Source organism: Pelophylax lessonae, assembly GCF_965119305.1.
Source record: "Pelophylax lessonae genome assembly, chromosome: 3".
NCBI classification, from domain to species: Eukaryota; Metazoa; Chordata; class Amphibia; order Anura; family Ranidae; genus Pelophylax; species Pelophylax lessonae.
The window spans coordinates 559,565,624-559,590,087 of NC_138770.1; positions in this window are offsets into that span (position 1 = coordinate 559,565,624).

The following is a 24,464-nucleotide window of genomic DNA, read 5'->3' on the forward strand; positions in this document are numbered from 1 at the left end:
TTGGTTCCATTGAGTTCTGGTAGGATTGAGCCCTAACACTTTAAACTTAAGGATAAGTTAGCGTCAAGATATGCATGACTCTCAAGTGAACCTAAATTTGCAAGCAAATATTTTGTGCATTCATTTTCTATGCTCAAACAAATTGCCTTTGAGCGCTAAAAGTTTGGCGCTTAATGAAAAAGATAGCAAGTGAAAACAAGCCGAAATAAGATGTTCATCAGAGTTGTATAAAGTCCTCGAAACCCATACTTGAGTAAAAGTACAAGTGCTTGATCAAAAAGTGACTTGAGTAGAAGTGGAAGTGCTCTACCAAAAAGTGACTTGAGTAGAAGTACTAAAGTATTCAACATTTTTTGTACTTAAGTATTGCAAGTAGTTTTTTTTAAATTTTTGCTACTCAAGTACTGAAAGTAAAAGTACCAGTAGTTTTAAAAAAAAATTGCTACTCAAGTACTGAAAGTAAAAGTACAAGTACTGTGTAATTGTGTAATGTAATTTTTAAAGAAAGAAGTCAAAAGTTTGAACATCATATTGTTTTTTATTATTTCAAATGCAGCTTTTATTTATACATACAGTAGCATTTATTTTCGTATGCGCTGATAATACACATGTTTTGAGCTTCATGAATCCTGCCATCTACTGTTCTGGCAGTGGTAATTTTTATAATAGTAACGAGTAACTATGCAGCACAAAAAAAAATATTGGAGTAGAAGTATTGAATCATCGAAAAAATGTAGTGAAGTAAAAGTCGAAGTAGGAGAAAAAAATTCTACTTTAGGAAAGTACAGATACCGCCTTTCGGTACTTAAGTACAGTAGTGACATAGTTTTACTTAGTTACTATACATCTCTGATGTTCATACATACTGAATATTTAATTGGGACTTTTTTGTACTTTTTGTGTTTATTACATATAAGTTTATTCATTTTTTGATTGATTTTGATTTTTGTGATTGAGTTACATACTTTCTGCACTTTTTTTATTCGACATCTTGTTACATACCTATATATATATTTATATATTTTTTGCATTGTTTGGGACGTTTGTTTCATACATATTTAGAACTTCTTTGCACTTTATATATTTGCAATTTTTTGAGTCATATTTAGATCATGTTATTTATATGGTTGATTTAGTGGGTGAGAGCACCTTTCTTAATTACAAGTTATGCATGGCTCTTTAGTGAGCAGTAATCTGCAAGTAAACTTTTTGTGCATTCATTTTCCATGCTCAAAAGAATTACTTATAAGTGCTAAAAGTTTGGTGCTCGCTGAAAAAGCTAACAAGCGAAAACAGGTCAAAATAAAATGTTTATACATATTTCAGCCTTTTCTAAAGTATGCAGGCAATAAGGATGAATTACTAAGGGCTGATTCACACGCGTTTCTTATTGTGCATTATTGCACATGTGTTTATGATGGCTATGGCGTACCTTAATGTGCATTGTGATATGGCAGCCAGTTCATTATGTATAAAACAAAAAAACAGAAAAAACAAAAAAAAAAGTGAAGTCCTTCCTGTATCCTGTGTGAGGCCTGATGAGACCAGAGCTGTCCTGTCTATTTTTACGTTATCATTGGAGGTGGACTGCCTGTCCTGTGTTAGATTAGTAGGGCAGGGTGGAAGTGTTGTCCTCTCACCGAACAGATCTGGAGACATCTTTACTGAACTTCCAGAAACTGGACCGGCCATCACCAGACTTGTGGCCAGAGCAAAATACAGCAATATGGGGGAATGAGATGGCCAGGGAGATTGGTAAAAGCAAGGTGTGTTACCTTTGCACTCTATTAAGAGAACTCAGGAGATCATGGTTAAGTTACAGATCTGTGATTCCAGGAGTTGCAGAATTTGCCGCTTCCTTTAAGATGGCTGAGTTGAAAAATGACAACATTGAAATGCTAACAGTAACATGGTGTGGGCGGATTTCTGCTAGTCACACGCTGTTTCATACCCCTCCAACAGCAGTTACCAGCAGTCAGTATAAATTCCCGGAGGTTATCTGATCTGACAGGCTGATGAAGGAGGAGTGGCTTGCCTCCAAAACACGTCCCTTTTAGCTACGCCACTCCTTGGACTGATAGGCTGTTCGTAGAGCTTGAAAGCTTTCTCTTCATGACGTCCTCTAACAGGAACATCCCAGCACCAGCTTCGCTGCTCCAGCAGTCCCCTGTATTGTCAGGTTCGGCTTCCCCTGGACTACACACGAGAGAACACACCTTGCATCTCATTGCCTGTTACCCAAGAACTCATTGTGATTGTAATAATTTATGTGTTTATATCTTAACAATAAATTAGACATGTACATGACAAAAAAAATTGTTTAATTTCGTTTAGATTCGTTAATCTAGTCATTTTGTTTAGTTAAATTTGGTTGATTTGTTCAATTCGTACTCGGGATTAGTGATGGACGAACATCGGACGGGGCGGTTCGTGAACGCGATCCGCAAACTTTCTCAAATGTTTGCGAACCGCAAGTTCGCGACGGACCCCATTCACTTTAATGGCAGGCGAACATTAAAAACCTCCAGGTCATATTTGCAGCCACAAAATACTTACTAGCTGTGCACACATAGTCCCACAACATGGACACTGACGTATCAGAAGTATTGCTATTGGAAAAGTTGCCATAAAATAATTTTTTTTTTTTCAGCCAAAAATGTTTTTTATTTTTTTTCTAAATCAGCCAGAACTGACAGCAGCCGGTAAATACATGTCAAATACATATAGGGTCCATTCATACGTCTGTAAACTGGGTCCGCATCCATTCCAAAATTTAACGGAGCGTTTACAGACCCATTGATTTTCAATGCCAGTCTGAAAAATTAGGCATTCACAGGATAAAGAAGTAAGTGTCGGCCAGTACAGGCCCCAAAAATTAGCCAACAGGCGTTCACCTGACAGCAAAGAACTTTGTATTCTGTGGCTGGAGGTACATTAGGCATTCACAGGATACAAAAGTAAGTGTCGGCCAGTACAGGCCCCAAAAATTAGCCCACAAAAATTAACCTGACAGCAAAGAACTTTGTGTTCTGTGGCTGGAGGTACATTAGGCATACACAGAATACAGAAGTAAGTGTCGGCCAGTATAGGTCGCAAAAATTAGCCAACAGGTGGTCACCTGACAGGAAAGATCTTTGTATTCTGTGGCTGGAGGTACATTAGGCATTCACAGGATACAGAAGTAAGTGTCGACCAGTACAGGCCCCAAAAATGAGCCCACAGGCGTTCACCTGACAGCAAAGAACTTTGTATTCTCTGGCTGGAGTTACATTAGGCATTCACAGGATACAGAAGTTAGTGTCGGCAAGTACAGGCCCCAAAAATTAGCCCACAGGCATTGTATTCTGTGGCTAGAGGTTGCTGTGTGGAGCAGGGACAGACTGTATAGTGACACAAGTCGCTAGCTAATAGGTCCACAAAAGTCTTTTGTCAGTGTAGGGAGAGGTTGCTGTGTGGAGCTGGGACAGACTGTTGCAATTAGGAATTCAACGGACATAAAAGGCCTTTTATGCCACTGTATTTACCTAAGACAGGGACCATGAATTGTTATGGGTGGTGGCGGATATTTGTGGCCTGTCATGATGAATTTGAATTAAACATGGTTTACTGGTCACATGTGTTGAATTCCTTCGAGATCCATGCCTCATTCATTTTTAGAAATGTGAGGTAGTCAACACTGTCATGAGCTAGGCAAGTGAGCTTATCGATTACGACCCCCCCTGCTGCGCTGAAGGTCCTTTCGGACAGGACACTGGATGAGGGGCAAGCCAACAGTTCCATTGCAAATTGTGCAAGCTCTGGCCAGAGGTCAAGCCTGCCCACCCAGTAGTCCAGGGGTTTATCACTTCTCATAGCATCCACATCGGCCGTTTACTCAATGTAGTTGGACACCTGTCGGTCTATGCATTCCCTATATAAATGTATACAGTTGGTTTGGGCTGCTCATTCACAAAAATTACATGCAAAATAATGGTACCGCTTTCAGCACCTAAAATCCGAAAGCATCATACCGCCAGGGAGGTTAAAAGGACTTTGGACCTATTACCAAGCAAACTGTGTCACTGACAGTCTGTCCCTGCTCCCCACAGCAACTTCTCCCTACACTGACAAAAAACAGAATATAGACACTTAGACAGTACACCTAAGGACTTTTGTGGACCTATTATCGAGTGATTTGTGTCACTGACAATCTGTCCCTGCTCCACACAGCAAACCTTTCCCTACACAGACAAAAGGCAGAATGTAAAATGGCAGCCAGGTCAGGTCTATTTATAAGGTAGGGGGTACGTCCACGTGCTGAAATGTCTCAATTGGCTATCCTGTACCACCTGATGGATGTGTCATGGGTCAAAGTTCTTCACAATGTAAAAGAATATGGCGGCCGCGAACATCGCCAACAGACAAAAGCAGAGGACCTCAGTAGCAGACTGTCCGTCTCCTACATTGAAGTACTTGGAATCCACATCTAAGCAATGCTTTGATTATTTAGAAGTCACAGACTTCATGTCAATGGTCTACAATAGTATATGAGGCAAAGCTCATACAACGTTCTATCATTCTGATACAGTGGAATTAATGTATCATAGATTTCTTGAGGGAAATTGTGGATAAATATTACCGTCCCATTCAAAGTAATCAAAACCATATTCTAAGTATCCATTAAGTAGTTGTCCATCATTTTCTCGGTCACCCTGTGCCCCTAATAGACACAGGGTGACTTACACATAAGAGAGGCCTAGGGAGCTGAGAGAGGGATTTCTCATCCTCTCGAAGGTAAGCTGGGTTCCATAGGTCCCTTAACCAGAGTGACTCCCTTAAAAGCCAGGACCCATAGTCAGTAGGCAAGAAGCTAGCCTACAGTCCCCTCCAAAAGTGTTTGTCACACTTCCAATATAGGCAGAGGAGAGTGGAAGGAGGAGGATCAGCAGAATTTACCTTTTTAGGTGAAGTTCTGCTTTAAGGTTCCTTGTTAATTGTTACATTGGGTTTGTTAAAGTGGTAGTAAACTCAGTTTAGACACTTGTACCTACAGGTAAAGAAAAGGTAATTAAAATAAAGCTTAGCTGTAGGCACAAGGAATATCTCCTAAACGTGCATCGTTTAGGAGATATTCAGTGTCTCTGCAGCCGTGACATCATCAGAGCATGTGCTCTATGCCGCAACTGAGCACGAAAGTGAACCGGCAACTCATACAGCCGGAACCCGCAAAGCTGTAAAAAAGACCAGGTGAAGATAGAAGCCCTGTCAGTGGTGACAGCGCGCCCCTGGAGGGCTTCTTTAACCACTTGCCGTCTGCTCACTAGAGCTCTACTGCGGCAAAGTGGTTCGTTATCGTCTGGCGACGTAGACCGTTGCCAGACACTCCCCTCTCTCGGCGGCGCGCGCGCGCCGCCAGAGGCTCGCTCCCGCTGTAATCAGTCACAGCGGGAATCGGGCCAGGGGAGGAGCAGTGGCGATCGCCGCTGCTCTTCCGCGATCGTCGGGGAATCGAGTCTGGAGATCCGCCCGCTTGTGTAAACAGAGCGGACGGATCTCCTAAGTGACAGGCAGGGTCAGATTGCAGGGTTCAGCATAGCTGAACCTGCGATCTGTCCTTGTGTCACTCAGTCACCTCCCCCCACATATGTCAGTAAGCACCAGGCATACATTTACCCCTCCCTCTCCAATAAAATTAACCCCTTCCCTGCCAGTATCATTTTTACAGTAACAGTGCATATGTATAGCACTGATTACTGTAGTAATGTCACTGGTACCCCCAAAAGTGTCAAAAATGTCAGTCAAGGGTCCGATCTGCCCGCTGCAATGTCGCAGTCCCGCAAAAAAAAATTGCAGATCAGCGCCATTACTTGTTAAAAAAAAAAACACCAAAAATGACAGAAATCTTTCCCTTAGTTAGTAAACGCAATAACTTTTGTGCAAACCAATCAAAATACGCTTATTGTGATTTTTTTTTTACCAAACATAGGTAGCAGAAAACAAATTGGCCAAAAATTTCAAAAAATTTTGATTTTTACATTTTTTTTTTGGGGGGGGGGGGGATTTCATATAAAAAAATGTGAAAAATATTGTTATTTTTTCAAAATTTACGCTCTTTTTTGTTTATAGCGCAAAAAGTAAAAATCACACAGGCGATCAAATACCACCAAAAGAAAGCTCGTTTGGGCACAGCGTTGCATGACCGCGCAATTGTTAGTTAAAGTTGCACAGTGCCGAATCGCAAAAAATGGCCCAGACGTAAGACAGCAAAATCCTCCGGTGGTAAAGTGGTTAAGGTAAGTCTTTCATATTGTGCTAGTATGTGGTGCATACTAGCACCTTATGACATTACCTTGCAGGGAGAAGATGTTTTGTAAAGTTTACTAACGCTTTAAGGGGGTGGGCCATTATTTTTTTACTTTTCTTTTTTTTTTTTTTTCACTACATTTACTAAGCTAGGTGAAAACTGAATTTTCAAAATCAACTCCTTTTGGTAAATCAATCCCAGTGAGTGTGGTGTGTACTATAATATACATGTAGCACCCTCCTAGGTAGGGTGCTAGAGAGAGAGTATCGTTTTTGGCTCTGTCTGCCTATCAGAGGAGCAGCAGGCAAATTCTATATTGCTTTCTGCTTAACAGGGAGCAGGATCTGTGAGTTAGGTTTGCTCATGGTGTTCAGTGTGTGATTCATCTGGTATAGGGAGTGTTTCACACTTGTCCAATATGGAGGCATATTGGACAGTGGAAGAAACCAGACCAATGGCTACACAGGTTTTGATACACCCTCAGTGATTGGCACAGAATGTTGTCTCAGTGCATTCTGGGGTGTGGTATAAAAGCAAGGAGCACATGTGCTTGGGGTCTTTGGCTGGTGAGTAGAGTCCCAGAAGGAGGGTGGCGGCTGCCTCCTCCTCTGTAGCAGTTGGTGTGTGGTCGCATGCAGTCGGCCTGGTGGACCAGAAGGAAGGAGCTGAACCCAGAGGTCTAGGAGAGCTGACTGGATGGGTTGAGACACTGGAGATCCTGGAAAAACAGTATTGTGAGTACAGGGGATAGTGTCTAGGGGAATGACCTAAGAGGGGGCCACCCCGGAGTAGTATAGTCAGAGGACGGTGTCAGCTGGTGGAGTGAAAGGGGGTGCTAGGCGAGTACCCTGAAGATAGTTAATCAAGTCATCTAATCAGAGAATTAATCCTAAAGTTCATCTAGTGGCAAGGTGAATCAGCAGCCTGGCTGCATCTAGAGACAGGAGTCCTCATCTTTTGTGAATAGTTCAATTCTGGAGTTTCCCACTCTTCCCTTCTCCTATCCCTATTTAAAATAAAAACACAAAAACAACTGCAACCCCTAGAATGTTTATTGAGTGAGCCAGGAAGAAAAGAGTTAAATTGTGCATGCTGCAGTTGCTAACGGTAACCCAGGGGGATCCCGAGGTGCACATTATTTTCTGAAGAGAAGACATTAATTCATGTATACCATATTTCAGTTACAGTAAACCCATATGACTGACATCAAATGCACTTTGGAATTTCTAAACCACAAATCCAAAAGCTTAACATAATTCTAATGTAAATCAGTAAATTCCAGATATTTATTTTCAATGCAGAAGAAAAAAAAAACACTCTTCAATGGTGACCTAAGAAGATTTGACTTTTTCAGTTTCTTTAAAATACTTATGCTTAAAGTATGCAGAGATTCTTAATGACATTTTTTACTAGACCATTAGCAGAAAAATTGCAGCACATTCCAAGGATTTAGAGCCTCCAGAAGCTTAAACTATTCACATTAATTTCTTTAGAATGAATCCTTGGCACAGGCGAGTTGGAGAGCAAATGCTTTTGTTGAACCCGATGTCATTCTATTAAACTGTACACTTATGGATTTTACCATACATTTCATATATAGAGGACAGATGATGTAAGACATAATAATGATGCTTCAGCACGGTTTTTCAATATTAAGGCAGAAATTTAGTCTTCGAGGATTTATTTTTCTACTCCTAAAAGACAAAGAACGCCGACACAGTGTGAAATGTGAATACTCCTTGCTTCCATCCACAAATGTTTGTTGAAATACACTTTATCTTCTAATTTCTAAACACAGAGTGGGTGCTCTGGGAGCGGAGCAGACTGAGCTGAGATTCTTAGAATGCCAATTTGAACAGACTTGTTTTTGCTTTAAATGTTAAAATAATATGGTTGTAAACCTCTGAAATGAAAAATGAATAAAGCATATCCTTCTATAGTGTATATTTGCCTTGATCCAAAGAACCTAGTGTGATATCTGTCTGTTCTCTCATTCCTCTGCTATCTGCATGAGTCAATTCTGACAGTCTATTCCAACACCAGACAATTCTGGGAGATGGCTTGGCACACAGTAGATGACTGACAGCGTGTTACCTTAAGCGGCTATGAAGAGGGGGAATGGTGTCCATTCTCTCCACTCGGGTCTCAGATTACACTTGGCCCCCTACTCTATGCCATGCAGTGTGTGACATCAGATCCCCTGCCTTATGAAGCTCAGAAATATTGTGTAAAATGTGTGCTTTAGGAGGCTGTATAGGAGAGAGGGCAGCAGATAATCAGGTACAAGTTATGTAGGAGGATTTGTTTAATCTCTGTGTATCATCCAAGGCTAGTTACTTCACTGGGTATATTTAAGGGTTTATAACCACTTTAAGAATAAATTAAATAAATTCCACCTAGCATTTTTTTAAAATTTCCTGCATACACTGTATGGCAAATGCACCGTGCAGTGTATATCCCAAGTTTATTCCAGGCATGTCGTAGACAGGGAGAATCAAGACATGTCCCAGGGATGGTGTAATTTATCATCAATAGCCATCGAATGGTTGAAGACGAGAGATGGGAAAATGGGAAGAAGTGGTGGAGAAGATGGTAGCGGTGAGGAGTGGCAAATGACAGATTGGATCAGACACAAATGGAGCACTGTTGTAGCTAAGTGTTCCATAATGTGCAGTATTGCAAGAGCCTTCCCCCTTCCACTCCTTCAGGACTTAGTTCCCTTTAAATGTCAATAACCAGGTCACAGTAAAAAAATTTTTTTGTATACAAACTTTTTTATTAGGGTGAAAAAATTGTGGTACAAAAGCGTATATTAACAGTGAGGTAAACAACAATAAACAATAGTCATTGTTACAGAAAGTATGTATAAGTTCTTGTCAGATATAATTAAACAACAGGATCAAGAAAAAATAAGACTTCGTATGAGTGGTGCCGAGTAGCGGACCTATGACAATTTCCATAATACTGCATAAAGCAGTAAACATACAAGAGTATATAGAGAACATATCGTTAAGTACAAAATGACTACAAATTACCAACTACATCTTTTACAATCACGTCGTAAAGATATATTTGTGATTAGGAACCCATCGGTGGGAATAGAATGTTAGAGTGATCAAACCAAGGTTCCCATTTGTTATCATAGAATTTTGTTGAATTGTAAATCTCTAACAGGCAAATAAACCTCACTCTCCCCAATTGTCTTTTATTCACTACGATACCTGGTTTGTCTGTTCCTCAGATGAGACTTATTCACACTATATGTTTTGCCATACATTGGCTGATTGCAGTAAATTGGAAATCCTCTTCGTTCCCCCAGGCCCAATTAAAGGCTAGACTCTCTTCGATTAACCAAATGGAAAAAATTTGTCACAGTAAAAATTTAAGGGATCTATATTACTTTTAAAATAAAATAAAATAAATAATCCATACTACATCAAGATAATTTGATGGTTATGCACTATATATTAATGGGATTGTACAATCTCTGTGCAAATAGCTTTAGATCTACTCAAACTATGTAATAAAAGAACAGACATAAACATTTAATTCAGTCTGTATCAAACCAGTCAGATTCTCGCACTACATGGTTGATGGCAGATCTAAATCAGATTATACAATCAGATCATATAGTGTATGGCCAGCTTTAGAGATTTAGCAAATTTTTTTCAAATGTTATAGGAAGACCGCCCCTAGTATAGTGAGTTATAGTTGTATACGTTTCTAAAGTTCTTAACCTTAAAATAAATACATAAATTGCTTGCAAACCATTGCAATTTTTTTTTAAATTTATGCAATATGTAAATAACCAATACGTTAAAAAAATATATAGAAGTATTAGAAAGTTGAAAAATTACATATTCCGAAGCTTTCACAGACGTCACATTGATGACGAAATGTGTCAAGCTGGGACGAACTTTGCCACGCTTTTGGCATTAACTGGAATGCACGGCAATACCTGGTGGATTGACTCGTACTCCTCCCATTGTACAGTGCGGTAAACCGTACGGGAGTAATTTTAGTCTATTTTTTTTCATCACTGGCCCTAAAGGGATTTATTTATTTATATTATTTAAAGATTATTTATACTTTTTTACGCTATTAGAAGCCCGTCTTTTTCTTTTGTTTTCTATCCCCAGGATCACACTGGCAACTCTTCACTCTCTGGAGAAATTTGATCCGGTGGACCACTTTAAGCCTGCATCTTGGTCACGGAGACCACCAAAAGCTTTATTTGATCCCCTTGCCATATGGTAAGAAGAATCAACAACATCTGGTGAGTGGGAATTGTTTCAATATCTCTCATGGAGGGTGCCACCATCTTTACTTCCAGGATAAACACTCACGACTCATCTGGCCCTAGTGGCAGAAGGATTGCGCCACTTTTTGGTGGAAATCCATGAAGGATTTATTATTTATTATTATTTGGACTGTTTTCACTGGATTGTATTTTTGAGTGCACTGGGTTTATAGGGGGGTCCCTTTTTTTCATTCTTTTTTTCGTTCTACACTAGTATTTTATGTAAATTTTCAACTTTCTAATACTTACATATATTTTTTTAACATATTCTTTATTATTTGTATATTGTATATTTTTGGGTTGATCACTTTTGGGAGCTAGCACTGTTTATTGCATAGAGTATATCACTCTTGTTTTTTTTTTTATTCACAGTCATGTCGTTGGTTTTGTAACAGCAGCAGCTCAATTTATACATATTGCGCTTATTTTTGTTTATTGGAGCAAGTGGGTTTATAGTACTCCTTCCCTAAGTGGCTGATATCATGTAGCAATAGTTATAAAAACTTGCTAGGAGATAGAACTTTTTTAGGCAGAATAAACTTTTAATGTCTATTCTGCTAATACAAAATCCTTTACACTGCATGCAGTGTTCACCCTGGCCCCATGTCAGTTATTCAGGCAGATGTTGGGAATGATATTACTCTTCTGTCAATGCCAGGAGAAGAGGAGAGCCAGGAACCAGAAAGAAGTGACGGAGAAGATGTGAGCATTGGTGGACTGAGAGGTGCTTGATAGCCCTCATCTGTCATAGCTGGTGGAGGGAAAACAGGCAGGTGAGATTGCTACAATGTGCAAGTATGCATGTAAAAAGAACACAGGAAAGTACAGTTCCACTTTCAGGCCATGCGCAAAGTGACATGTTTTTTGCATACTTTTTTTGAGCATTGGTCATGTGACAGCATGTGGCAGCCCATTAACTTGAATGGGTGTTCCTATGTATGACAAATGCACCAAAATAGCTCCTGCTCCTATTTTTGGCAGTGAGCCTTGGACGCTTTTGTAAGATGCATTTTTGAGCATTTTGCCAGGCATTAAACATGCATCTCATAGCTGCCTTTGGGGAGCCATTAGGAAATAATAGTACTGCAAGAGCCATGCATGTTTTGCTGAGTTTTTCACGTTTCAGAAAATGCATGGGGAGATACGTGTTCCCACAACGCGAAGGTGTAAAAAGGGCCTCAGGGAGAGACTGAGCAATTGCTAGTGAGTTACATATATAGTTACATAGTTAGTCAGGTTGAAAAAAGGCACAAGTCCATTTGGCTCAACCAATAAAAAACAAAACACAAAAAAAAACAGTAATGAAAACACAACCATACAATCATATATACACAATCCTATACCCGCAGTTGATCCAGAGGAAGGCGAAAAAAACCCCAGCAAAGCATGATCCAATTTGCTACAGCAGGGGGAAAAAAATTCTTTGCTGATCCCCCAAGAGGCAATTGGATATTCCCTGCTTTACCTATAAATATTAGAAGCCACTTATATTAAGTACACCCGGTAAAGAATTCAGGCCTTTTTTAAAGCAATCTAGTGAGCTAGCCAGAACCACCTTTGGATGGAGTCCATTCCACATTTTCACAGCTCTTACGGTGAAGAAACCTTTCCGTATTTGGAGATTAAATCTGTTTTCCTCTAGATGCCCCCTTGTCCTCTGTGTTGACCTTAAAGTGAAAAACTCAACAGCAAGCTCACTATATGGACCCCTTATGTATTTATACATGTTGATCCTATCCCCCTTAATCTCCTCTTCTCAAGAGAGAATAAATTCAGTTCCTCAGTTTGGTTGCCCTTCTCTGAACTATCTCCAGTTTCCCAATATCCTTTTTAAGAACTGGTGCCCGAAACTGAACTGCATATTCCAGATTAGGTCTTACTAATGATTTGTAGAGGGGCAAAATTATATCTCTCTCTCTGGAGTCCATGTCTCTGTTAATACAAGAAAGGGCTTTGCTTGCTTTGGAAACCAGAGCTTAGCATTGCATGCTATTAAGCTTATGATCTACCAGAACACCCAGATCCTTCTCCGATATGGATTCCCCCAGTTCTACTCCCCCTAGTATGTATGATGCATGCATATTCTTAGCCCCCAAGTGCATAACTTTACATTTATCAACATTAAACCTCATTTGCCACATAGTTGCCCAATGAAACAGTGCATTGAGGTCAGCTTGTAAGTTGGAGGCATCCTGTAAAGAAGTTATTCCACTGCAAAGCTTGGTGTCATCTGCAAAGACTGAAATGGTACTTTAAATCCCAGACCCTATATCATTTAGAAAGATATTAAAAAGTAAGGGTCCCAACACTGAACCTTGGGGTACACCACTGATAACCTTAGACCAATCAGAGTAAGAATTATTAACCACTACTCTCTGAATTCTATATTTTAGCCAATTTTCTATCCATTTATAACTGTTCTTTCCAAGCCTGTAGACTTTACCTTACACATTAGCCGTGTGTGGGGAACTGTGTCAAACGCTTTTGCAAAAACCAAGTATACTATGTCCACATCCACCCCTCTGTCCAAGGTTTTACTTACCTCCTCATAAAAAGAAATCAGGTTTGTTTGACAACTTCTGTCTTTCATGAATCCATGCTGTCTGTTGCTTAAAATATTTTTTTTCAGCAAGAACTCATCTATGTGGTCTTTTATTAAACTCTCCAGTATCTTTCCAACTTTAGAAGTTAAACACACAGGTCTATAGTTACTTGGCAAAAACTTTGATCCCTTTTTAAATATAAGCACCACATTGGCCCTATGCCAATCCAGTGGCACTATTCCAGTCCCTAACGAGTCCCTAAAAATTAGAAACAAAGGCTTTGAAATTACAGCGCTCAATTCTTTTAGGATGCGTGGGTGGATGCCATCTGGTCCAGGTGCTTTATCCACCATTATTCTGTCTAAATATTTCTGGACCATATTACTTTTGAGCCATTGTGGATCATTTGGGGCTGTGTCAATACCATCCTCATCATGGTCATGAGCTCCCCCATGCTCCTTTGTATATACAGAGCTGAAGAAAGTATTTAATAAATTTGCCTTCTCTTTGTCCCCAGTCACCCACTCCTGATTATTTTGTAAAGGACCTACATGCCCAGACCTAACCTTTTTACTATTAATATATTTGAAGAATTTTTGGGGGTTTGTCCTACTATCTTTTGTAATCTGTCGTTCATTTTGAATTTTTGCGTCCTTGATTTCCTTTTTACATATTCTGTTATATTCTTTGTAACAATTAAACAATAATAGTGTTCCTTCGTTTTTATATTTTTTAAAAGCTCTTTTCTTTTTATTTATAGCTTTTTTAACTTTGGCCGTGAGCCACATAGGTTTATTTTTAGCCTTTTCAACTTATTACCCATGGGAATATACTTTGCAGTGAATTTGCATAAAGTCTTTGAAAATTTCCCATTTCTGTTCTGTGCTAATCGATGCCAATATTCCCTCCCAGTCTAAATCCTGGAGAGCAGCCCTCATCCTTGGAAAATTTGCTCTCTTAAAGTTAAGTTGTATTTCCTGTATCCTTTTTTTTGCTTACAGCTAACATTAAATGAAATCATATTATGGTCACTGCTACCCAGATGTTCTTTAATATGAACATTATTAAGCTCAGCATGGTTTAAGATTACCAGGTCCACCGTCCAACAGAGCACCGTAAAATTGTCTTGTAATAAGTTTAAATTTTTGCCCTTTAACTGTTCCAGCAGTGCCATTACTCCAGTCAATGTCTGGGTAGCTTAAATCCCCCATTATTAACACTGCCCCAGCCCTTGCAGCCCTTTCTATCTGTGCCAGGAGCTGAGTCTCCACCTCCTCATTAATACTGGAAGGTCTATAACAAACTCCAATGGTAATCTTTGTATTATAGACACCCATGTACATTTAAACCCATACTGCTTCAGACTCATCACACTCTCCATCAACTAGGTCCTCTTTCACACTCATTTTGACATCACTTCTCACATAGAGACAGACACTACCACCCCTCCGTTTTACCCTGTCTTTCCGAAAGAGAGCATAGCCAGGAATAATAGCCCAGTCATGTGAAGAATGAAGCCAAGATTCAGCAATACCAATTAAATCATAGTTCTCCTCGTGCACCAGAGCTTCCAACTCACCTATTTTGCTTGGCAGACTTCTGGTATTGGTGAACAAACTCTTTAATTCATTGTCACATTTTGCACACTTATTTTGCATATTTTTAATTTTGGTACAAATAGTACCATTTCCAATGGTTGTTTGTAACATGGGAACCTTCTTATCCTCTGCCATAACTCTCCCCCATCTTTCCCCATTCCACCCACCAATAGGCGCTTACCCCTGTCTGACCGGTCTGCCCCATTATAATCAAATTCACCCTCCCCCCCTCAATCCTAGTTTAAAAACCCCTCCAGGTTTCCCATAAACCTCTCCCCTAGCACAAAAGACCCCCTTCCATTTAAGGGGAAAACCATCTTTAGCATACAGGTTGCACCCCAATGCAAAGTGAGCGCAGTGCTCTAAAAACCCAAATTCCCTCCTTGTTACACCAGGTCTTTAGCCATGCATTCAGCTCTCTAATCTCCCCCTGTCTTTCCTGTGTTGCGCATGGCACAGGCAAGATTTCATAGAATATCACCTTGGAGGCCCTTCCCTTCAACTTGCAGCCTAGTTCAATAAATTGGTTCTTAAGGAGCCTCCACTTTCCATATATTCTCTCATTGGTTCCAATGTGGACCAAGACAGCTGGGTCATGTCCAGCCCCTCCCAGTAATTTAACAACCCGGTCCACCACATGCCGAACCCTGGCACCAGGGAGAGAGCAAACCATTCGGTTGAGGTGATTCTGGCGACAAATTATTCTCAGTCCTTCTGAATTTAGAATCCCCAATTACCACCTACTGTCTAGGCCTACCTACAGTCCCCTCACCACCTCTACTAGATGGACTGCTCTCCCGGCTGTAAGGGATAGCAGTGACATCTAGGGCTGCCACCTCTGAGCTTGCCACCCCCACATCTTCATCCAACATGGCAAATCTGTAAGGGTGCTCAAACCCAGGGCTGGCCTTCCTTTTCTGTGAGCCCCTACCACTCCCTCTGACTGTATTAACCCATCTTCCTACCAGTGAGCAAAGGACCCCTTTCAAGGTTGTCAGTTCTGCCCAGTGTTGCAATTTTCTCCTCCAGATCTCTAATGTGAGCTTCCAGAAAGGGCAACCCGCTCACATCTGTCGCAGCAGTATCCAACCTGGAGTGGTTGCTCTGTTATTGTATACATGCGGCACAGTGTGCACTGCACAAAACCTTCAATCTTGCTAGCACACATTTTCCCGGTTACAACAATAATACAACTAACAGAAAATTTCAGATGCTACTTACTGGTCAGAAGACTCCTGTTATAATCTCCTGTTTTAACTCTGGTTTTTAACTCACCACTTAGTCAAGGTCCACTTGCTCAGAGATCCAGCAAGCGAAAAAAAGGTGGCAAGCTCAAAAATGAGCAAGCTCAGAAAGGAGTACTGCAGAAATTTAAATAGCACCTGAAGCACCTGTGATCAATTCACCATTCCCCTTAATTAGTAGTCTGAAGGAAGGAAAAAAAGAAAAAAAATTTAAAAATTGACAGAAAAAAGAGTAAAAAAAAAACCCCAAAAAAACTGCAAGGAAAGAGCCCCTTAAAATGCAAACAACAGTCACCAGCAGTCAAAAGCAAAACTGTTTTTCACTCTCCATACAAATTTCCCACTCTTCAGCCTCCAAACAGCAAATCTGTCAAGCTCAGAAAGGAGTCCTGCAGAAATTTAAATAGCACCTGTGACCAATTAACCATTCCCCTAATTAGTAGTCTGAAGGAAGGAAAGAAAGAAAAAAAAAGGCTATTTAACCACTTGCCGACCGCTTACTGCATATAAACATTGGCAAAGTGGCACGGGCAGGTAGAGTCACATACCGATACGGCGCTCGCTCCCGCCGCTCTGGGGCACGCTCCGGCGTGCCCCCGCTCCCACTGATGGTCTGATTCGGTACAGAACCGATCAGTCATCAGGTCCAGACCAAAGATTTTTGACCTGGACCTGCTGATCGGTCCTGACCAATCACAGTCCGACCTGTGCCTGTGTAATGTAAACACAGGCACAGAAATTACTCTCTCTCCTCCCAAAATCCTTTTTGGATTACAGCGTGAGAAGAGAGAGGATAAAACGTGAGTACTGCACCAAGCACACTTCCACATACCTAGCTAGGTACATTTACGCCCCGATAACCCCCCCCCCCCAGTTAACCCCTACACCCCTGTCACATTGCACACTATACACAGTATAAAGCGGTTTTCTATATTTCTGTAATAGTGTGCCTTGTGACATCATTTAGCGCTAGCGACCATTAGTTTTAGGCTTAGGGTACCCGCCACCCCCCCAATAAATATTTAACCCCCTGATCCCCCCAGTTAACCCCTTCACTGCCCTGTCACAGTGTCACTTTTATAGTGTACAGTTTTTTTTCTGATCAATATTAGTAGTGTCACAGGTGACATTAGTTAGCATTAACACTAGTTAGTGTCAGTCTAGGACAGCGCAGATCCCCAGCGCATAGTTAGAAATTATTAATTTAACCATTTGATTACCAGTAACACACACATACACACAAATACACACACACACACACATACACCTCCATTACTAGTATAGTATCTGAACGGATCAATATCTTTGATATGTTCAGAACTATACTAGCGTCCCCAATAGTTTAGGGTTCCCAAAACACAGCTGCCAGCACCTGCGTTTAGCCCCTACGCCCAGCCCAGCCCACCCCACCCCACCCAGGCAAGTGCAGTAATCAATAGATTACTGTCACTTCCAAAAACACAAAACCGCAGCATTAGCAGAGTCAGGCCTGATCCCTGCTAGCACTAGCAGTTTTTTTGTAGCTTTTGAAATAATTCTTGACAGCCAGGTGCTTTTTTACCTGTGAGTCACACTAGTGTACCTGTAAATTTAGTGGCTAAAATGTCCAAACGGTGGTACAGTAGTGAAGAGTGCGATGGGAAAGCCTCACTGAAAGAATCAGGGTCAATATATGAGCCTGTAGACAGCAGTGGCTCCCTGACAGATAGCTCCAATGATGGAGGGGTCCCTGCTAAGGTCAGGTGTACCCGACCCTATTCTGGAGTTGCTGAGGTGCAGAGATCGCAGGGTGCTCATATGCAGCAGAGTGTCGGTACTAGTGCCGCTCAAACTTCTGGTGAACTGGCAAGCACCAGCGGCCTAGTACATCCTGGACCTAGATATACCAGCACTGCAGTAAGACTTGGTGACGTGGCGAGTCCCATAAGTGCAGTTGAAGCTGGTGCGGTGGCTAGCACAAGTAGTGGCCCGCAGCCACCGCAAATTCGAAGACAGGCCTGTAGAGCCCATAGTGCCCTGATGGGCTTGCATATCCTAATTGGCAGCCCCCAGATTCTACAGCGCCTGTACTTCCCCCATTCACAGCCCAACCCGGAATTCACGTGGAAACAGCCAATTTTACTCCCCTTAATTTTTTTGAGCTGTTTTTCACGGAAGATCTTTACAGATCTATTGTGGACCAAAGCAATTTATATGCTGGTCAATTCATCGCCTCACATCCAAATTCGTCCCTTGCCAGAGAATTTGGCTGGAAACCTATAACGGTTTCCGAATTTAAAACTTTTCTGGGCCTTTCCCTTAACATGGGCATAACTAAAAAGAGTGAACTGCGGTCATATTGGTCCACTGACCCAGTCCTCCATATGCACGTGTTCTCTGCTTGCATGGCCAGGGGGAGATACGGGAAACCAAAAAGAAACAAACAAATCACCGCTCTGAAAGCAGCCAGCTGAGCCGGATGGATCCAGAGCAACTGTGGCAGTCCTGCAGGAATGGGTGCTCACCAAGGTCCGCAACCTGAGAAGTCCATGTAAGTAGAAAAGAAAGTGGCACTTCCAGACCCAGGAACTTGGAAACTTGAGTTTTATTCTTCAAATCAAAGGTACAACATCAGACAGGAACACAAGACAAACTGGACAGCAGACGTGTTTCACACCTTGTGCTTATTCATTGCTGATACGAGCAAATTCTGAGGTTCATGCACTTCAGTGACAATGAACTCTGTCATCCTCGTCCTCCCCCCCTCCTCCCGGGAGACAGCTTCAGTGGAACGTCGGTCTCCTCCACATGCAGATTGTTTTGTCCACCCACTGGGATTATTGACTCAACCTTTGGGATCATCTCTACCCGGACTCTGCTGTGTGAGTCATCTACTGGTGGTGAATGTCGGTGAATTGGATCGGTCAATACCATACATTGTGCAAACATTATCTGAGTTTGGTAAGGGGCCCGGAGTGTCAGTGTTGGTGGTCCAGGTGTATCTGGGATTTGTCTATATCTGCCTTTACCCACCTTCCATCTGGTAAGCAGCTGTCATATTGGTGGTGGTTTTCTTCCATCTTTATTTCTCATCCTTCTCTATGATCACTCATTGGGAGAGTGTATATGTCTGCACAATTATTCTTTCTGGTAAGCAGCCTCACAATTGGTGACGGATTATACACCTTTTTGCATGGTGTAATTTAGGGTGTATAAGGCTTTAATTATCGTTGTGGTATTATGCTATGGCGTTTTTTTTTTTTCTATGAATTTATGACCTATCTTTGGGAGTTCATCATATGAGCTTTCTTCAATCAAGTTCACTCTTTCATGATTTATTTCTGCAATCCTCTATTGTTAGTCTGGTAAGCACATCACCTATCAGTTTTCGGATTCCTAAGTGTGGATTTATTAGTCACATCAATTTGGAGTTCACCTGCTTTACTAGGACTTTTGCACTGGGACTTGATTCATTCATTTATATAAAAAAAAAATTGTTTTTGTTTTTTGGACATTGATTTGTTCATTTTTCACTCAGCGCGACTTATTCTGTACAATATTTTTTAGGGTGTGGTCACACTTGAAGTTGGTGCTAATTATTTACTATTGACCTATAGCGCAGTTAACCCCCTTTTTCTACATCCTCGGGGAGACCCTGGATATGACCGGCTCCACAAAATTCGGCCCTCGTAAACCACTTCAATCAGCAGTTTGCAGCCTTGTTTACCCCCCAACAAGTTGTCTGCATTGATGAGTCTCTGATTAAATTTACTGGCCGCCTTGCTTTCAAGCAGTTTCTCCCCAGCAAGCGTGCCAGATACAGGGTCAAGCTGTATAAGCTCTGTGACAGGGCCACAGGCTATACAGTTAGTTTCAATGTTTACGAGGGAAATGTTAGCACTGTGGAGCCCCCCAACTGCCAAGACTACATAGGCAGCAGCGGCAAGATAGTTTAGGACTTGATGTCACCCTTATTCGGAAAGGGGTACCATTTGTACATGGACAATTTTTATTCAAGTGTGCCACTTTTTAGTTACCTGCTCAAATTACAAATTGGCGCATGTGACACCATGCGACCTAATCACCGGGGCTTCCCCCAAGGGCTTGTAGATTCCCGTCTTAGTTGGGGGGGGCAAGAGCCTGCTTGAAAACTGACAAATTGCTTGCAGTGAAGTGGAGGGATACACGGAATGTTTTCGTTCTGTCCTCCATTCATGCAGACACGACTGTTCAAATTCATACAGCAACTGGTGTTTTGGAGAAGCCCCTCTCTATCCATGACTACAACCTTAATATGGGAGGGGTGGACCTCAACGACCAGCTTTTGTCGCCGTACTTAGTTGCCCGTAAAGCCAGACGCTGGTACAAAAAAGTGTCTGTTTATTTATTCCAATTGGCTTTGCTGAACACTTTTGTGCTATACAAAGCGTCAGGACGAGCTGGATCCTTCCTACAATTCCAGGTTGAGATCATCAGGGCCTACCTGTATCCAGGAGGTGCCCCTGCCTAACTTACCCTACCAGATGCAGTGAGCCGGCTGCATGAGAGCCATTTTCCTTATGCCATCCCGAGTACCCCTACCCAAAGACGCCCCCAAAAAAGATGTCGTGTCTGTAGCAGGCGCGGATTTAGGCGTGACACCCTTTATTGTGGTTTCGACTGTCCAGGCCAACCTGGTCTCTGCATTGGGGAATGTTTCCATCGCTACCACACACTAGTGGAGTATTAGTGTAGGGTTACATAGTTACATAGTTAGTGAGGTTGAAAAAAGACATCCGTCCATCCAGTTCAACCTATGATGTGCGTGTGTGTTTGCTGTCAACCGTACATTGTATACCCCTGTATGTTGTGGTCTTTAAGGTGCCCATCTAATAGTTTTTTGAAACTATCGATGCTCCCTGCTGATACGACTGCTTGTGGAAGAGAATTCCACATCCTTACTGCTCTTACAGTGAAGAACCCCCTACATATTTTAAGGGTACAGCACGTTCAATGGCTATCGTCATTTTGACCCTAAGCTGGAATGTTGCAGTTGAAAAAAAAAGTGTTAAAAAACTGTTACATAAAAATTTCTGTTCTTACTCTGCTCTTCTACTTCTACTATTCATACTTTTACTGTACTTTGTTACTGTTTTTTATTGGTAACCATTTTTTTTTACTTTTCAGGGTACCAATGTAATGTTTTATTTCTATTCTATTGTTAACCAGTTTGCCTTGCAGGTACACTCATCAGCTGCCACACTGATTTTATATATTCTGACACAAACAGCATTTGTGCACAGTATATATGGAAATCTTTGATGGCAGCGCTGTAGTAGGTGATTTCACCACCACAGTTAAAAAAAAATAGGTATACATGGCGTTGGTCACGTATACCCATCATTAGAAAGTGGGTTGGATGTTTTGGGCGGCTAATGGTGGGTATACTACACATTTTCTGGTGGATATTTCTTCATCCACATTGATTGATGTGTATGAAGGAATCTGTTAGGTTCTCTTTTTTTCCTTCAGCCCAAAGAACCTGCAATATATGCCAAACAAGGACCAGCAATTTACTGGTACGTTGCTGGAATTTGAGTGGTTATACCAGGATGATGCCTGCAGATCTAGGCATCATCTTGGTATAATTTTTTACAGCCAGCAGTTGGCTTACATGTAAAAGCAATCCTAGTGGATAATTGGCTGCTAGACTGCTTTTGCAAGCAGTGGGAGGGGGCACCCTCCCTCCCACCGCCTTCTGCGTTTTTTCTCGGGCTCTCCTGTCCCACCGGGAATGGCTCCAATCATCTCTATGGCCTAAGATACCGGAAGCTACGAGCATTTTATGACTTCTGTTTCGCCAGAAATAAACAGCGCCATTGGGAAATTGGGAAAGCATCTTATCACACCAATCTTGGTGTGGTCAGATGCTTTAAGGTCAGGGGAGAGATCTAGAGTCTAAAAGATCCCAATTTTTTTTAAAAAAGAGTACATGTCATTACAGATTGCTGTCATAGGGGCATAGGGGATATTTAAATTCACTGTGATAACAATAAAAATGATTAAAAAAAAAAAAAAATGAAAGGGAAGGTGTCAAAATAACATAAAAAAGCAAAATTAAAAAAAAAAAATAAAAAATTCAAACACCCCTGGTCTAGTGTCATATGTACACAGCAATTGCAGCATGCATGTGAGGTATCGCTGCGAACACAAGGTTGAGGGCAGTAATTCTTGCAGTACACTTCCTCTGTAAGTCCAAAGCGGTAATCCGTAAAGACTTTTAAAAGCTTTTAAAAATGTACATATTTTTTTGCCGCTGCACGGGCGTGTGCAATTTTAAAGCATATCATGTTTGGTATCTATGTACTCAGCATAAGATAATCTTTTAAATTTTACCAAACAATTAGGAATTATATAGTGTATTTGTGCATTAAATTTAAAAAAGTGTTTTTTTTTTCAGCAAAAATTGCGTTTGGAAAATCTGTGCGCAAATACCGTGTGACAAAAAAAATTGCAACATCCACCATTTTTTTTTGTAGGGCCTCTGCTTTAAAAAATATATAATGTTTGGGGGTTCAAAGTAATTTTCTAGTAAAAAAATATATATTTTTTCATGTAAACAAAAAGTCACAGAAAAAGGCTTGGTCTTCAAGTGGTTAGAAGAGTGTGTAATGTGTGGCTAAGACTGAGCATAAAATGCCAGGAGAGTTCAAACACCCCCCAAATGACCCCTTTTTGGAAAGTAGACACCCGAAGCTATTTGCTGAGAGGCATATTGAGTCCATGGAGTATTTTATATTTTGCCCTAAGTTTCAGGAAAGGACAATTTTTTTTTTTTACACAAAGTTGTCACTAAATGATATGTTGCTCACACGTGCCATGGGTATATGTGAAATGACACCCCAACATACATTCTGCTGCTTCAGCTGAGTATGGAGATTCCCCATGTGTGAGACTTTTTAGCAGTCTAGCCACGTGCAGGACCCCGAAAACCAATCACCGCCTTTAGGCTTTCTAAGAGCGTAAATTGTTGATTTCACTCCTCACTACCTAACACAGTTTTGAAGGCCATGAAATGCCAAGATAGCACAACCCCCCCCCCCCCCCCCAAATTACCCCATTTTGCAAAGTAGACACTCCAAGTTATTTAGTTATTTGCTAAGATGCATGATGAGTATTTTGCAGTTCTCATTTATTTTGGAAAATGAAGAAAAAAAAGGAAAATGCAATTTTTACTCTGTTTCAATTTTCAAAACTTTGTGACAAAAAGTCAGATCTGCAAAACACTCAACATGCCTCTCTGCAAATAGCTTTCCAAAAAGGGGTCATTTGGGTTGGGGGTTTTGCTTTTTTGGCATTTCATGGCCTCTGAAACTGTGATAGGTAGTGAGAAGTGAAATCAACAATTTACGCCCTTGGAAAGCCTGAAGGAGGTGATTCGTTTTTGGGGTCCTGTACGCTGCTAGACTGCCAAAAAGTCTCACACATGGGGTATCCCCATACTCAGGAGAAGCAGCAGAATGTATTTTTGGGTGTCATTTCACATATACCCATGGCATGTGTGAGAAAAATATAATTTAGTGACAAATTTGTGTTAAAAAAACTAAATTAAAAAAAGAAATGTAATTTTCCCAAAACTTGTGGCAAAATATAAAATATTCCATTGACTCAACATGCCTCTCAGCAAATAGTTTGGGGTGTCTACTTTCCAAAATGGGGTCATTTGGGGGGGGGGTTGTGCTATCTTGAAATTTCAGGGCCTCCAAAACTGTGACAGGTAGTGAGGAAGTGAAATAAGCAATTTACGCCATTAGAAAACCTGAAGGCAGTGATTGGTTTTCAGGGTCCTGTACGCTGCTAGACTGCCAAAAATGATCACACATGGGGTATCCCCATACTCAGGAGAAGCAGCAGAATGTATTTTTGGGTGTCATTTCACATATACCCATGGCATGTGTGAGAAAAATATCATTTAGTGACAACTTTGTGTTAAAAAAAAATAGAAAAAAAATGTAATTTTCCCAAAAGTTGTGGCAAAATATAAAATATTCCATTGACTTAACACGCCTCTCAGCAAATAGTTTGGGGGGGGTCTACTTTCCAAAATGGGGTCATTCGGGGGGGGGGGTGTGTTATCTTGAAATTTCAGGGCCTCCAACTGTGACAGGTAGTGAGGAAGTGAAATAATCAATTTACGCCATTAGAAAACCTGAACGCAGTGATTGGTTTTCAGGGTCCCGTACACAGCTAAGCTCCCAAAAAGTCTCACGCATGTGGTATCCCTGTACTCAGGAGAAGCAACAGAATGTATTTTGTGGTGTTATTTCACATATACCCATTGCATGTGTGAGAAAAATATCATTTAGTGACAACTTTGTGTTAAAAAAAAATGTAATTTTCCCAAAACTTGTGGCAAAATATAAAATATTCCATGGACTCACCATGCCTCTCAGCAAATAGCTTGGGGTGTCTACTTTCCAAATGGGGTCATTTGGGGGGGGGTTGCTATCTTAGGCTCTCTCCCTCCCAGTAAGGAGG